We start from the raw sequence: 14,743 nt of genomic DNA on the forward strand, positions 1-14,743 counted from the left end.
CTTTGTGCAGGAAAGGAACAAATGTCTTTCCCACTTTAGGTTTTTGGGTGCCTTTTTTTTTTTTTAATAGCCTGAAGGGTGTAGGTGGCTGCATATCTTGGAGGACTCAGGAGTCCTGCCTCCTTCCTGCTGGCATAGGACAAGGGAAAGCAGTTTCCACTGTCAAGAGGCTGCGCACCAGCTGTACAAAGCAGCAGCCTGGTGTGGGAAGGGAGTTACTCAGCATTCAGCTCCCAAGAGACAAAAAAAAAAAAAAAAAAAGAAAAAAAAAAGACAGCTCGAACTGACTTTCCAAAATACTTTGAGGTTCATAGTAATGTTCTTGTCTTTGTCTCATAAATATCCTGGGTTGGATCCTTCCCTCGTTTTCATCCCATAACTCATGGAGAGGCACCAGAGCGCGGCTGCTACGTATTATTGTGACTATTTTTATTTTTTATTTCTTTGGATACATGATCTCAGTTGATTGGAAAACAAACCCCAGAGAATCCTTGAGGAGAGACTGCAAACAGCTCTTGGTGAGATGACTAATTCCATCTCTATCTAAACCAACAGTGTGCTAAAAATAGCCTTATTTCTAACAATAAATATAATGAAATAACTAACTGACAACAAACAGCCCCAAAAAGCCAAACCCACTGAGAAGTCCACTAGAAATACATATTGGGATGGGGGAAGGAGCCAGCAGGAAACTGTGTCACTGAGTCAGAGGGGTGGCAGCAGCTGAGGTGCACATGCCACCAGCGATGCTTGGTCACATCCAGCCTCTCTGTTGAGACCATCGTTGCCTCTCGCCCTTGTGCCTTTGCTTTCTTTGTCCCAGATCAGTGTGAGGGAGGTCCATGGGCACCAGACCCTGGGGAAGCTCATCCCAGAGTCACTATCCCGGCCTCAAGCACTTGCTGAGAGCCCTGGAGTGGGACCCCCTAGCCCAGCTCTGGGTGCAGGTCCATCACCCCTGGCTTGCTCTGTGCCCACCAGCCTCCCCGGGCCCTGAGCTCACCACACACCTCGGGTAATTTGGATAATTTGCCGCCTACTTTCCACACACCAGGAGCCTCCCACACCCAGAGTGTTGCAAAACAACCCCCTCAGCTGAGTCACTGGCATCGGGGAACTTCTTCCTGCCCTCCCGGCCTGGGATGGGGCTCAGGGCAGAGCCGGCCGTGATGAGCAGCAGTGATGGGAGCACACCCCAGCCCCATCCCGTGTCACCCCAGGCGTCTGGGGAGGAAATTGGGTGTTTTGGGCTTGTACAGTGCCCTGTGTTGTGGAGGCCAGTGCAGGGGGCCCACGTGCTGCTGCATTCATGGCTATGGGCATCATCTGGCTGAAAACACAATAACTGTGTCCCCATGCCCAGGAGCTGCCCTGTGCTGGTTTTGTGCTCCAGTGACACTTGGAGCACTCGTATTCCCAGTGCTCCAGGGAACGTGACCCAACAGGGCTGGGACATCCCTGTCACTGCCCCCTAGCCCCCCTTGAGCTGGGACAGCGGCTTTGTATGTGACAGAGCCATCACTCAATGTTCTTATGGAGCACTGGAGTTGCACCAGACTCGTGCTGGCTCCTTGTCACCAGTATGGAAGGTGGACTGTGTTCCGCCAGTCGGGGGAACCCATGGAACATCTACCATGGAGGCTCTGACCAGTCTTTTCCTGTCAGGAGCAGTCCCACATCAGCCTGATTTTTATTTTTTACTGCTTTGTGCGGCATGTGGGAGCCTGTCCAGGCCTGCCATGCCACATGTGTCCCTGGGAAAGGAAAACCTATGTCCCACGCTGACCCCCCCAGCCCTGCCATATGGCACTCCTCCAGCATTCCCAGTGGTGGGAGAGCTCATCCAGTGGGATCACCAGCTCCCACCATGCCACTCAGTGCAGACCTGGGGTACAGGTGGGTGGTCTGCATCCCCCCAGCCCCAATGATGCTTGTGCCCACCACTGACTGCTCTGAGGCTGTGGATAAGTGGCACTGGACATGGTGGTGAGAAAGGAACAGAACCAGTTACCCAATCCCCTAAAAACCACATCCCTGCCCCAATTCACAGCCCCAAACTGTCGTGGCACAGAGATGGGAGTCACTGTTTGACCTGTTGGATTTCTCACAGGTAGCACAAAGTGATTTATCTGGATTGCAGCTACTTTAGGAGCTGGGAATGTAGAGCCCTGGCTTGGAGCAGGGTCTGGACGCTGTGGCCTGGCTGCCGAGGAGCACAAGGAGCCCATTGCTGGTGCCATGTGCTCGGCTGAGGAGCTGGTGCTGTGGGAAGGGCTGGGAGCCCCAGGAGCCCAGGGCAGTGAGGACACTGGAGGCAGAAGCACACTGGGCAGCATCGTACCCACTAGGGCCCTGCCAGGCACAGAACTGGGACCTTCCACTGCATCCAAGCGCCAGATCCATCATCCTGGCAGCACAGCTGGCACCTTCAGGGGCAGCTGATGGCACCCGTGTAGCTTTAGGGACACCCGGACCCCACTGACACACTGTCTGATCCCACCCCACCATGGAAGCTGGGGCAGAACCCACCATGCCCTCATCACCCTGGGGCAGCTGCTCCGTTCACGGCGCTGGGCCGGACGCTGCCGCCCACCCTGGGCAAAACGAGTGGGGCCAGGCCCAGACGCTGAGGGTGGCAGAGGGGAGGTCCCGGCCCAGCACACCCTCCCGCCGGCCACCATTGCCCCTGCCCGGCTCGGCGGAGCCCCGGGCCTGGCTCGGCCGCCGGCTCAGCCCCGCTAGGCCCCGGTTCCCCCCCGGCTCAGCCCCCCTTGGCCCCGGTCCCACCCCGGCCCCGCTCGCTCCCCCCCGCCGCGGCCATTGGCCGCCCGCGCCGCCGCCGCCGCCCCTGACGCTGGGCCGGGCCCGGCCATGGTCGCTCCCCGCCGGCTCCGCCGCAGCCCCGGCAGCGGCCGGTCCGCTCCCCGCTCAGGTGGGTCCCTCCCGCTCTCGCGCTTCTTCGCTGTCGGCTTTTTTCCCCCCCTTCCTTCTAATTGTTATTTTGTGATTTCTTTCAACGTTTCGCGATTCTGGCGCTACTTCCGAGAACGCTCCCCCCACCCCCCCCCCACGTTTCCCCGGGCGGCCTTAGTGGGGGGCGCGGAGCCCCGCTCGTCCCGGCTGTGTTCGGGGTGGGGGGAACGCAGGGACCCCCCGAGCCCCGCGCCGCACGGAGCCGCCCCGAGGCGCGGGGCTGGGCGGGGGCGGGAGCAGCGGCGGCGGCGGCGGCAGCGGCACATCCTCCCCCCGCGCCCCCCTCCTTCCTCCTCCCCCCTCGGCTTCAAAACAAACCGTCACCAAAATGGTGCAGAGGTGAAGGAGGGAGCGGGAGGAAGGGGAAGAGGTGGCGGCTCGGCCTGAGCGCTGCGGGGACAGGTGAGGGCGGCGCGGGACGCGGGACACGGTGGGGTGCGGGACACGGTGGGGTGCGGGACACGGGGGGGTGCGGGACACGGTGGGGTGCGGGTGCCGGGTGCGGCACACCGGGATGGTCCCGCTGGGTGCTGCCGGTGGGTGGGGGGCGGCACTGGGGGTGCCCATCCCGCTTTGGGGCGGTGGACGACGTGCCCGTGGGACCCCCGTGGTGACAGACCCTGAGCCCACCCGCGACACTGCGTCCACCCCCGAACGGGACCCGCTGCGGCCTGGCGGGACCCCGGGAGAAGCAGGGCCCGGTGGATTTCGGGGGCTGGGGGGGTGCCCTCCCTGGCAGGACATGGGGCGATGACAGGGGCACTGTGGGGGGGACCCGCCGGCGAGGCTCCGGGTGCCGGTGGGGGCTGCGTTTTGATTGGCAAGAGCAGATTTTGGGAGAGCCGGAGGTAAATCGAGTCCTGGAGCGTCCATGCCTTGGCCGTGAGCCGGCTCCGGAGCCGACAGCTGGGATTGTTTGTCCGGGGGGGCTCAGCGCCTCGGCTCCATCCCACAGCGGCCGGAGAAGGGCATCGTGGTGGGGCCACACCGCGTCACTAAAGCACGGCCTCCCCGGGGTGCCGAGCGCTTCCTTGGCCAGAGGCACCGGCGATGCTGAGCAGGGATGCGGTGACAGGGCGGCCGGCATCTGTGGCTCTTCGGCATCTGTGACGCCGCTTCGCCTGCAGCTTTTTCCTTCCCTGCAGCTCCCAAACCCCTTTGGCTTTGTCGTTGTTTTTTATTTTTTTATTTATTTTCCTTTAGTCCCCTCACGCACAAGAGCAACACACGGTCAGCACACGCCTGTGCCACACGTGCAGCTCTTCCCCCTGCACCCGTGGAGCCCCGTGGTACCCCCAGCTCTGCACGGCCACCAGCTGGGCTGTCCCCTCTTCATCCTCCACAAGTGTCGGAGCTGCCACGCAGTTTTGGCTGGTGACTCCCCCTTGCCGTGGGCAGGGGTCTGGGCAGGGGCAGAGACACCTGTGCTGGTGCAAATTGCCCTCGCACTTCAGCTCAGCACCTCTGCCTGTCCCCACCCCGGGAAGGCCGGATCCTCTCCCTCCAAAGCCGCTTGTCCTACAGTGCTTGGCCGTGTGTGGATTTTTGGGCTGGCGTTGTTTGACCAAGGTGGGTGTTCTCAATCCACCGTCCTAGGACAGCCAGCCTGAAATCTTGCTGTTGATGGGGAAGGGGCTGTGCCGGCCTCAGTGCAACGGGAACGCTCATCAGGCCAGGGGTGCAGGTTTTAGGTGTAGGTAAAGGTTATTCTGGCTATGTTCTGTCCTCCCCTGAGCTGATTTGGTGCTGGTGGCGCTGAGCTGCCCCTGTCTCTTTGGACCTCTAAAGTGAGCTGCTTGTCCTGCCCTCAGGATCACTGCCATGGGCTCCTGAAGGTCACAGACCTCTGGATGGGCCTCATGAATTCTCCTTTCCACCCCCACCACCATGCCCTTCAGCCCCTGCAGTTGTCACGGCTTTGCCAAGCTGAGGCATCTGCACTTGTGCCGGCTCTGAGCAGGTGGCCAATGTCCCCGCAGCAGTGGGGGCCACTGCTCGGGTTTCGCTGGTGCCTCTGCCACAGCAGGGATTTAACGTGCTCATGTCGAAGGGGCACTGGCTCCAGTGTCAGGTGGCTCAGGGCTTCCACTCCTGCCCGGGCTCTGCCTCAGCACAAACCGGCTCGGGGGCTCCTCATGCTGGGTGGTCACATCCCTATGTGTGCTCAGTCCTGCTGGGGGGCTCTTGGGACCTTGGGAAGTGCTGCCTTTGTCAGTAGGTGACCTTGGGCACATCCCTTTGCTTCCCCAGGCTTTGGTGTTGTTCTCGGACTGGGGGAGGTAGTTAATGTGTTTAATCCCCCCCTCCTCACTGCTATGGGGCTCCTGGCTCCTCTTGGGAAGTGCAACTGCAGAGCTGGAAAGGGCTGTTGCTATTTTGTGCTGTCCCTGAGCGGGCAGGGCGGAGGCATGGATGGTGCTGGAGTCACCCAGGGTGGATTTTTCCCAGGCTGCCAAGTGAAACAAGTGGGGTCTGAGTCTCATTTAATGCTGCAGCCCTTTACTGTGACTCTGGCAACATAAAGGAGCCTAAATATGGTCATAAACTGCATCCACTTCAAGGTCCCTTCGTGCTGCCAGGGCAGCCTCACGTCGGCTTTGTGAGAGGGAGAACAAAGCCGAAAGTGTCGGACGAGAAGTACGGGAGCGGGACGCAGCTGCCGCGGCGCTGGCGTGTGCCGGGAGCTGGTGCCGGCAGCTGCCTGGCAGGGAGGTGTCCATGCCGGAGCAGGCCCTGGCTCACGGAGGGATGGACGTGAGGGTGGGGGGAGATGGAGCTTGGCACATCCCGAATGAGCAGGAGGGCTTCAGCTAGGTGTGGAGGGCTCAGCTACAAGCTATGCATCTGGCACCCTGGGCGAGTCATTGGAACCTAAGAAAGCATCTGTGGTGAGGGGCAGAAATTGCTTTTCCCTCTTTTTTTTTTTTCCGCGCCAGAGTGCTTCCCAGGGTCAGGTTGGCATCGCCTGGAGCGTGCTGGGAGGAACCCGCCATGGGGTGCTGCGTGGTGTCTCTCCTCTGATGGATTGCAGGGACATTTTGGGAATGAAGGGGAAAGAGAGAGGGATGTGGGTTGCTGACATTGCCTCCACTCCCCCGGACCACTGCTGCCTCACTGGGTGCCCCTGGCAGTGGTGGCGAGGTACCGTGTGGAGCTGTGATGGTGTGAACTGGCCTGGAAGGTGGTGCCTGAGGCTCAGGAAGTGAGCAGGCAGCATCCCATTAAATCCTCTTAATACCCAGGAGTGCACACGGAGGTGACCCAGGCACGGTGAGCTGCACGGGCAGCCATGGGGCTGCCGTGTCGATGCTGTGCCGGACTTCCCCATCTGCAAACAGAGCTAAAAATATTCCCCTGCCTCACCCCGCCGCCGTCCCATCTGTTCAGAGGGTGAACTCCTCGGGCCAGGGGCTCTTTCTTATTTTTATCGCTATTTTGGCAGTTCCTGGAGGCTGAGCCGTCCCGAGTTCAGAGGTGACTCTATTGTAGATGACAGTCCTGCTCCCGGGAAGGTTCAGCTCTGCTGCTGAGCCCGACGCGGTGAGCAGAAAGCAAGTGAGGAGGAGGAAGGGGAGGAGGAGGAGGAGGAGGAAGGCTGGAGATGTGTGGCTGTTCTGGTGCCACGGGGTGAGTGCTGGGTGCCCCGGCTGTGCTTGCCCTCCCTGTGCCAGCAGGACTGTGGGGTGCATTGCCCCCTCAGCTTCACCCAACACTGTCTGGGACTTCACCACTCGATGTGACTCTCAGGGGTTTGGTTTTGTATTTTCCTTTCCTTTTTTTCCTCTAATTAGAGAAGCTTTCAGTAAAAAGCTGAGATTTGTTAATCACTTTGTTTGATCAGAGCACAGGCAGTGCTGAAGACCTCTAGGTTTTTCCCTCTGCCTGTGTGAGCAGCAGTTTGCTTTTGCTTTCAAGATGGATCTCGCCGTCTGCCTGCCAGCAGCTCTGCCTCCCTGGATCTGTCGGTTTGCATCTTGCACTCCACTTTGCTTTGCTTGTGGTTCTTCTTTAATTTTTCCTTTCCCCTCACTCTCGATGTCTCCCTGCTGTAGCTCCCCACTGCTTGCAAAACAGACAAGAGTCTGCATCCTTTAAAAAAATCCTAAAAAAAGTGCCCACGTGGAGAGCAAAGGTTTGACAAATACTCCAATTTGAAGTGATTTATTTTGGGGGGGTGGGGTCTAGGTTTGCTTTCTCTTAAATGGGAGCTCAAAAGAATGGGGGACTTGGGTCTCTGAGCTGCTGGGAACAGTTTTTTGGGGAAACTTGTCCTGTTTTTGTGTGGGTCATGACAAGGCTGGGGGGACACAACAGCTACTCCACGATTCCCAGGCTGCTTCTGAGCTATAGGTGAGCACCTTCCCCTATGTAAAAGGGGACAGTGAGATGAGGTGCATGCAGTGGTGGTGGGTCCTTGCTGCCGCCATTTGTGTCACCCTTCGGGAGATGTCCTGGCTGTGGTTGACTGCTGGAATTCTGGAACAGCTGCCGGGGCCTGCTGCCAGTGCTGGGTACTGCCATGGTGCCCAGTGGGACTTTAAAACAGCTTTGTGCCCCTCCAGTCCCCAGCATGTGGTGCTGCTCTTTTGCTGCCAAACGCGGAGCCCGAGCAGCCGGAGCGGTGCTGGGCGGGTGTCCTGGAAGGGTGGGATGATGCCTGTGCTGGGATGTGTCAGGCTCCAGCCACCACTCAGGAGCCACCATGGTGTCCCATCCCAAAGCAGCCAGGCTGCACGTTTCAATCTTTGTGTTGAGCAGGACACGTAGGATTTCCCAGCTTGCAATTAGCCGTGGGTTTTCCTGGAGGCAGCGCACGGCCCTGCCCGTGGCTGTGCGTGGAGGGGGTCGCAGCACCCATGGCCCGACCCTCCTTGCTTTTAGTGAGCAGCACTGGGAGGAATGCAGAGGTGGGGAGCTGAGCCCTGGCTGTGCTGGCACAGCCCAGTCCTGCTGGCACAATGGCTCAAGGTCAAAGCCGTGCACGGTGGCTTTGGGCTGCTGCTGGGCATGAGCCGGCACAGGGTGGAAGCACTCCCACCTCCTGTCCTGAGTCAGTGGTGGTTGGGTTTGGAAAGGGGGTAATTAAATTACCTATTTCTGGGCAGGGAGGAAGAGGAGGAGGAGGAATAGTTTCTCTTTCCAGAGCTCCAAACAGCTTCCTACAAGCGTCCGGCACAAACCCCAAACCGCGTCCAGGAGGAGATGCCTGCAGCCCCCCCAGCTTGGGGCACGGGTGGGGAGCTGGGGGCTGTGGGGAGGGGTGACCTCCCACTGCAGCACTGCTGTTGCATCAGCCTTTTTCTTTTGGAAGGAGGCAGGACAAATCCATGGCTCCCGAATTATATTTTTTTTTTTCCGTCCCCAAAAAGTAGTAATGAAATTTGGGGAGCGGCACCTGCCTGTGGGGCCAGGTCCCTGACCTGAGCCCAGCCCAGGGCTGCCAAGGGATCATCTTAGGATTCCTAGTGAGATTCCTCCTTCTCCCCTCTCCTTCTGCCATAGGGGGATTATCAGCATCTCCTGCATGATGGATCCTGCAGCTCACGGCCCTGGGGCCGTGGGCCTGGGGGTACCTGCTCTGGAGGATGTGGTGGAGCTTCGGGTGCAAGGAGTTATTGATGGATATAAGCAGTGGTAGTAAATAGCCCTGCTTGGAAATTTTCATCTTCTTTTTTAAATGGAAGTGCCTTTTGGAACAAAGTGACTTTCCTCCATCTTTTCAGAAGCATCTTTTTTCTTTTAATATTTTGAAGATAAAATTTTTCTTTTTAATTTTACATTTTTTCCTTTCCAATTATTGGAAGAAATTATTTTTCAGGGAAAAATTGCTAGGTGCCATACCCAGGAACACATCCCATGTCGTGCAGGTGGGGAAAATATGTGGAGTCAGATTCATCTGGTTTAGTTTTCCTTAAAAAAGAAATTGAGAATTGGAAATGTTCATGGCATCGATGAGAATTTTCTATCAAAGCAGATAAAATTTGAGGGGCTGAAAAAAACAGAGCTTGCTTAAACCTGCTGCATCAAATGCAAAAAAAACCCATATAAGTTAAATAAATTAATTGGATAAAGAACTTATGTTCAGTAAAAAGCTGGCAACATTTCTGGGTTTCTTTCTGGAATTTTTCAGTTGTAAAACCTGAAATCCTCCCCCACCCCTAGCAGTAACCTTGAGACATGGTGCCGGAGCAGGAGTTTCCACTAGCAGGGAAGAAAAAAATTACAATAAAGAATGTGGACGAGTTATTTTGACCGACCAGCCTTTTTTTATTTTGCACAGGCAGTCACTGAGACCGTCCTGCACCGCAGCTGCTGTGCTCAGTGCTGGGAGCAGGAGATAAATGACTGTGGTGAGGGGCTGGGGCAGGGAATGGCAGGGACCAGGCTCCAGGCGTGGGTGCTCTTGGTCTGTGGTGGCATCCATGGGGAAGGACCATCTGCAAGCTTGGGCTGGCCAAGAAATGGGTGTTTTTCACCCATTTTGGAAATACAGAGGCAGAGTGGCTGTGCATTTGTTTAACTATAGGTGAGGGCTGAGCTGTCATGCTTTGTCTAAATGTGATAAATGTCCCCATGGAACTGGTACCCGCAGGCTTCTTGCTGGCATCTGAGCGAGCTGCCAGCCCTGGGAGGAACAGCCCTCTTTGTCCAAATGCCAGTGGTTGGGAATGGTGTCCATCCCTGGGCTGTGGTGTCCTGTGGCACCCCTGGCACCTCCTCTGGGTGGGGACCCTGGTACTGCTCAGCTCAGTGGTGGGTGGCAGGTTGGAGTGGCTGAAGGTGAAGACCCCAGAGCTTGTTAAAATCCTGGCGTTGCTGGAGCCTGGCTCTGCCACCAGCACCCTCTTCCTGCTGGGAACTGTGGATTTTTGGCCTGTAGAATTCCCCTGCAGGGAGCTCTGGCTTTGGCTCTGTCAGACACGGAGCCTGACATGCAGCACTTGGACTGGTGCAGAACTTGCTGGAAAAACCGTGGGGGAAAGGAAAGTGTTTGTGTGTCACCAATTGTGTCTGGTGCTGGCACCACTGGGAAGGTCATGGAGGTGAGGAGGTGCCTCTAGGCACAGTTATCACAGACACATGGAATGGTTTAGGTGGGAAGGGACCTTAAAAATCATCTCATTCCAACCCTCAGGTTAATCCCAGGAGTAAACCACATGTTCCCTGGAGACACGTCTCTGCCCCTAGGAAAAGCCTGCCGTAGAAGCAAATTTATTTCAATAACTGGAACGGGATGTGGAAGGGTTGGGTGAAGGCAGGGCTTGCTTGGACGTGGGCATGGGGCAGTTTTCCATCGAGTATTCTGGTGAGGAGCAGCCCTTGGGATCACACGGACATTGTGAGCATGCCAGCTCTCCTCTGAGAGCATGGGCCAGCGTGGGGGCTCCCAGAAGGGCTCAGGGGGTTGGGATGCAGCCAAAGTCAGCCTTGTCCCTCAGGTGGTGCTTTCCCAGAGAGCTCCATGTGCCACTGGACATCTCACTTTGCATGACTTAGGAGGATTTGACGCCCCATCTCCAGGGTTTTAAGCACAGGGATCAGTCACGGATCCATCCTCAACCTCCCCTGACTCGCCATGGCCGTCCTTCCCACGCGCCGGCAATGAGCCGCCGGGAAAACTAGCACCTCTCAGCTCGCTCGATCAAAAATATCCCCAGTCCTGCGTGGATGCTGCTGCCAAGATGGGGAGCGGAGCCGGCGCTCCCCCTTAGCAGAAATATGTCGCCTTGCTCGGCGGTGGGGAGGCTGGGAGGGAGGCTGGGATCTGCGGAGCGCCGAGCCCCAGCGCTTTCGAAAATAGAAGCAGAACAAATGGTTGGAGCAAGATGCTGGTGGTGAAGGCAGCCAAGGCCCCTTCCCGCGGCAGCTGGTGGCTGCTTCTTGCTCCTCCATCAATCCTCTCCCCAGAGCTGGCGTTTCCTTGTGGGAGGGGGGAGAGGGGGGCGAGACGTGAACATCTGGCTCTTGGGGCAGCCTGGGGCACAGCGATGCTTTATTGGGTTCGGTGTGATGCCCTGGGGTTTTGGAATAGTTGAGATTTGAGTGAGCTGTGAGGATGGCAGGGCAGGAGGGGATTCAGTCGGTGTGAGATAAGGAGGAGACAAGGAGGAGACAGGGAGTCGGGTGGCGCCAGTTCCCGAAGGGACTTTGTCCCAAAACGATGGGACAGGTGCTGGGCTGAGCCACGGGCACCAGCAGGTGCTGACCTGGTGTCAGACAGCTGAGCACAGAACTGCTGTGCTGGGAGAGGTGGGGGTCCCAGTGGGATGAGTTCCTGCTTGCTCCCGGGGGCCCCAGGGGACGTGGGAGCTGCTGGGGAAAGGCCAAGGACTGGGTTCCTCCCCTCCTGCTTCCCCATGGGCACTGCTCCCGGGGGGATGAAGCCGCCTGTCCTTGTGCCAGACACTGGCATCCAGGAGAGGAAAACGGTGAGCCCAGCTCTCAATACAGATTGGGAGGGTTTGGAAAAATCCCGTTAGTTGCCCTCAGGTCTTTCAGCCTTAGGGCCAGATGTGAGTTCCTGCTTTATCGAGCAGGATTTCACACCTGCCTTTGTGCTGGAGAGAGGTGCTCCAACCGGACGAGGTGGAAGTGGGAAGGTTGGGAAGATGCTTTCCTTATGGGAAGACGTTCTTGCCTTGTCCTTTCCAGTGGAGAGGACCAGCCATGGCGAGCTCAGCATCTGTCTGGGTGACCTTCATCGCCTTTGCTTGGCGAGAGAGCCTGCTTTGCATGTCCTCTCCCCTGCCAGCAGCACTTGCACCGAGCATCGGGGTCTTTTTGTTATGCAAATGCAGCTTTGGTTTTAGCTTCTCAGAGATAAATACCTTTTGAGGCTAAATTTGGAGCTCGGGGCAGTGCTGAAAGCGCCCTGATGGCCCAAGGCCTGACAGGTCAGATGCTGAAGATGGTAGTTTGGGGGTTTGGCTCCCCTTCGGAAATAAAACAGTCACGATATTTTTTCCGCTGGGGTTACACGAGCTTTTTTGTAGTGAGGAACGAGCGCGTTGAGTCCTGGTAGAGGGTCCTTGGCATCTGCTGCCACCCCACACCTGGAGTTCCCACTTTTGCAGTGATATGCTGTGGTTTTGTTTAGGATTTCAGAGCTCAGGAGAACCTTTTGTCCCAGCATCATGGTGGGATTCAAGGATCCCCACTGAGCTGTGCCCAGGCACCGAGGCTGCAGTGCAGAACTGAGACAGTGATGTCTCAGTGCCCCCCAGCACTGGCCACCTGGGTTTTGTGGTCAGGATCTCTGTCCCAACCCTCAGAGAGGCTGAGGGGTGCAGGCTGCATGGCCAGAGGACGCGGTGCCAAGTGCCACGCAGCAGACCAGAGCTTCTTCTCACCTCCCCACTTGTGCGTGGTGTGGACCTGGCATCCCATGGGGCAGCCTGGCTTCCTCTGGGACCCTGTGAGTCCCTGGCAGCCCATCTCTCTTGTGATGGGGTCATGGGCCGTTGGTCTGGGTTTGGGCAGAGGTGTTTGTGTATGATCTTATTTTTATTTGTGCGTCTTTCGGAAATCTTTCGTCACAGCAGGTGCCGGTTCAGTGCCTGGCAATGGGGCGGGAAGGGCTGCGAGCAGAGTGGAAACGTGCCTAAAACTGGTTTGGCTTCTGTTCATACAGTTCTGCTATTTCTGTGCCACAGGAGAGCTTGAGGTCCCCAGGGTCTGGGGCGGGCTGAAGCCATCAGGTTCCTGGTTCATCCCTCCTGTGGGGTCACAGGTCACCTACCAGCCTGAAAACTCAGAGACACCAGCCCAGGGGCTCTCCAGGGCTGAACCAAGGTGGTGTGATGTTAAGAACACCCAGAGCTATCTCATGTGCTTGCAAAATCACAGGCAGTGGTGGTTTTTATTCCAGCTGAGAGCTGGACAGGAGCACAGGATCTCCCACATCCTACTTGCATGAGATACCTTGGGGACCTGCTATGGGCAAGGCAGGCAGAAAGGAAAGGTGGTAGGAAATAGAGGTAAAAAGGGGAGGGCAGCTCTTTTGGAATTGCTTCTTTGCAAAGTTTTGGCATCTGCTGGGTGCTGAGCTGTGGTGGGCTGGGCTAAGGCCACCCCAAAATGGGGTGCTCCTGCTCAGGGCCTCCTTGGACTCCACAAGGTTTTCTGGGGGATTTAGGACTTGTCGTTGTGTCCTGGCAGGGTGGCAGCCTGCATCCCCCAAAGCCCTGTGGGGTCTGGAGTATCCATGCCCAGGGAAGCTGCTGCCCTGACAATGCCCCAAAGTGGGTACTGTGGCTGTGGGACAGGAGCAGGTCCCATTCCAGGGAAGAGAGTGCTCCAGGTAAATCTTAGAGCCTTTTCCAGAGCCTAAAGGGCTCCAAGGGAGCTGGCAATGACTTTAGACAAGGGCCTGGAGTGACAGGACAAGGGGGGAGCAGTTTCATGCTGACAGAAGGCAGGGTTAGGTGGGATGTTGGGAAGAATATGCTCCCTCCGAGGGTGGTAAGGCCCTGGCAGAGGTTGCTTAGGTTGCCCCATTCCTGGAAGTGCCAAAGGCCAGGCTGGACAGGGCTTGGAGCAGCCTGGTCTAGTGGAAGGTGTCCCTGCCCATGGCAGGGGGTGGAACGAGACCATCCTTATGGTCCTTTCCAACCCAGCCCATTCCATGATTCTGTGATCCCCTGCATCCCTTTGGCTCTGACATGGCCCAGCCTCTGCTGCCCAAGCCGAGGTGCTGCCTTGGTTCTTTCTTTCTTTTTTTTTAATTCTTTTTTTTCTCTAAGTGCATTACCAGCGCAGCTCATCCATATTTCTACCACCTTCTCCCTCCTGTTCTCGCGCTGAAGTCTATAATGCTGAAATTATAGCATCCCCCTCGTCACCATGGCAACGCTCAGGGATGTATTTAAAAAAAAAAAAAAAAGACCAGAAGCCCTCCAAGGATTATGACTTCAGTGAGGGATCAGGCTGGAGGGGAATCTGGGTCACGGCTGGAGCAGGCTTTTCTTCCAGCCTGTCTTCAGTAATTCCCCTTACAGCGCCCGGGGCCACGTCAGGGCAGGGCAGGGCAGAGGAGAGCTGCCACTGGCACCCATGGGTGCCCTCGAGGGGCTCCAGCTGCTCTGGGAGGTGCTGCCTCCCTCTATACGAGATTGCTTACTGCCCATGTACACTCTGGGAAAGAGCATCCTCTGCAAGCTCAGTATTCCCACCCAAAATTGAGGTGTTTTAACTCAGCCTTTTTGATTCCCAAATGCCTGCAGGAGTGCCAGAGCCTCACTCCCCCTCCACCCCGCTTTGTGTGCAGTGCAAGCTTTCTCTCTCATCCCCCAAAATAAACAGCACTTTTTTTATATATTTTTTTTACTCCTCTTCTTCTTTTTATTTTTTTTCCTCCCTTTTTCCACACCCCCAGAGCCGCTGTTGCTGGTGGCAGGGAGCCCAGACTCTGTAGGAACTCAGAAATGCTGCGAATCCAAGCCCTGGCTGCCCTCTCCGTTTCGCAATCCTTTGGAAGGGGGGAGAGAGAAGGAATAAAATAGGAGGGGATTTTTTTTTTTTCTTTATTAGAGATTTATAGACTTTCCCACCAGTAGGGACAAGGAGCTGGAGCCGAGCGGCCAATTTCCTACAGTAAGTTTCCAACACTGCTCCTCTCTGGCCTCTGCAAAACCCTCTGCAGCCTTGCCTATGATGGGTGGGTTGGGTTAAATTTTTGTAAAACCATCGGAAATGCTGGTGGGGGGTTGGCAGGGTGAGGGGCTGCTGGTGTGGGGGTGGTGGTGCGGCTCAGTGGGCCAGCACCTCCCAT

General features: G+C 56.9%; 1 protein-coding gene across 4 annotated transcripts in view; it reads left to right on the forward strand.

Annotated features, from left to right (window-relative positions):
- The first annotated feature begins 2,853 nt into the window (after positions 1–2,853).
- Positions 2,854–14,743, forward strand: part of MEF2D (myocyte enhancer factor 2D) — a 73,967-nt gene continuing 62,077 nt past the window's right edge. The window contains exon 1 of one of the 4 annotated variants that reach the window (XM_088181136.1): positions 2,854–2,932. The gene's annotated coding sequence lies outside the window, so the exon portion shown is untranslated. Of the gene's footprint in view, positions 2,933–3,235; positions 3,376–14,522; positions 14,566–14,743 lie in introns of those variants that run through there. The other 3 variants (XM_088181139.1, XM_088181134.1, XM_014889339.2) reach the window with 3 other exon arrangements.

The sequence above is a fragment of the Sturnus vulgaris genome, chromosome 31 (assembly GCF_052056855.1).
Source record: "Sturnus vulgaris isolate bStuVul1 chromosome 31, bStuVul1.hap1, whole genome shotgun sequence".
NCBI classification, from domain to species: Eukaryota; Metazoa; Chordata; class Aves; order Passeriformes; family Sturnidae; genus Sturnus; species Sturnus vulgaris.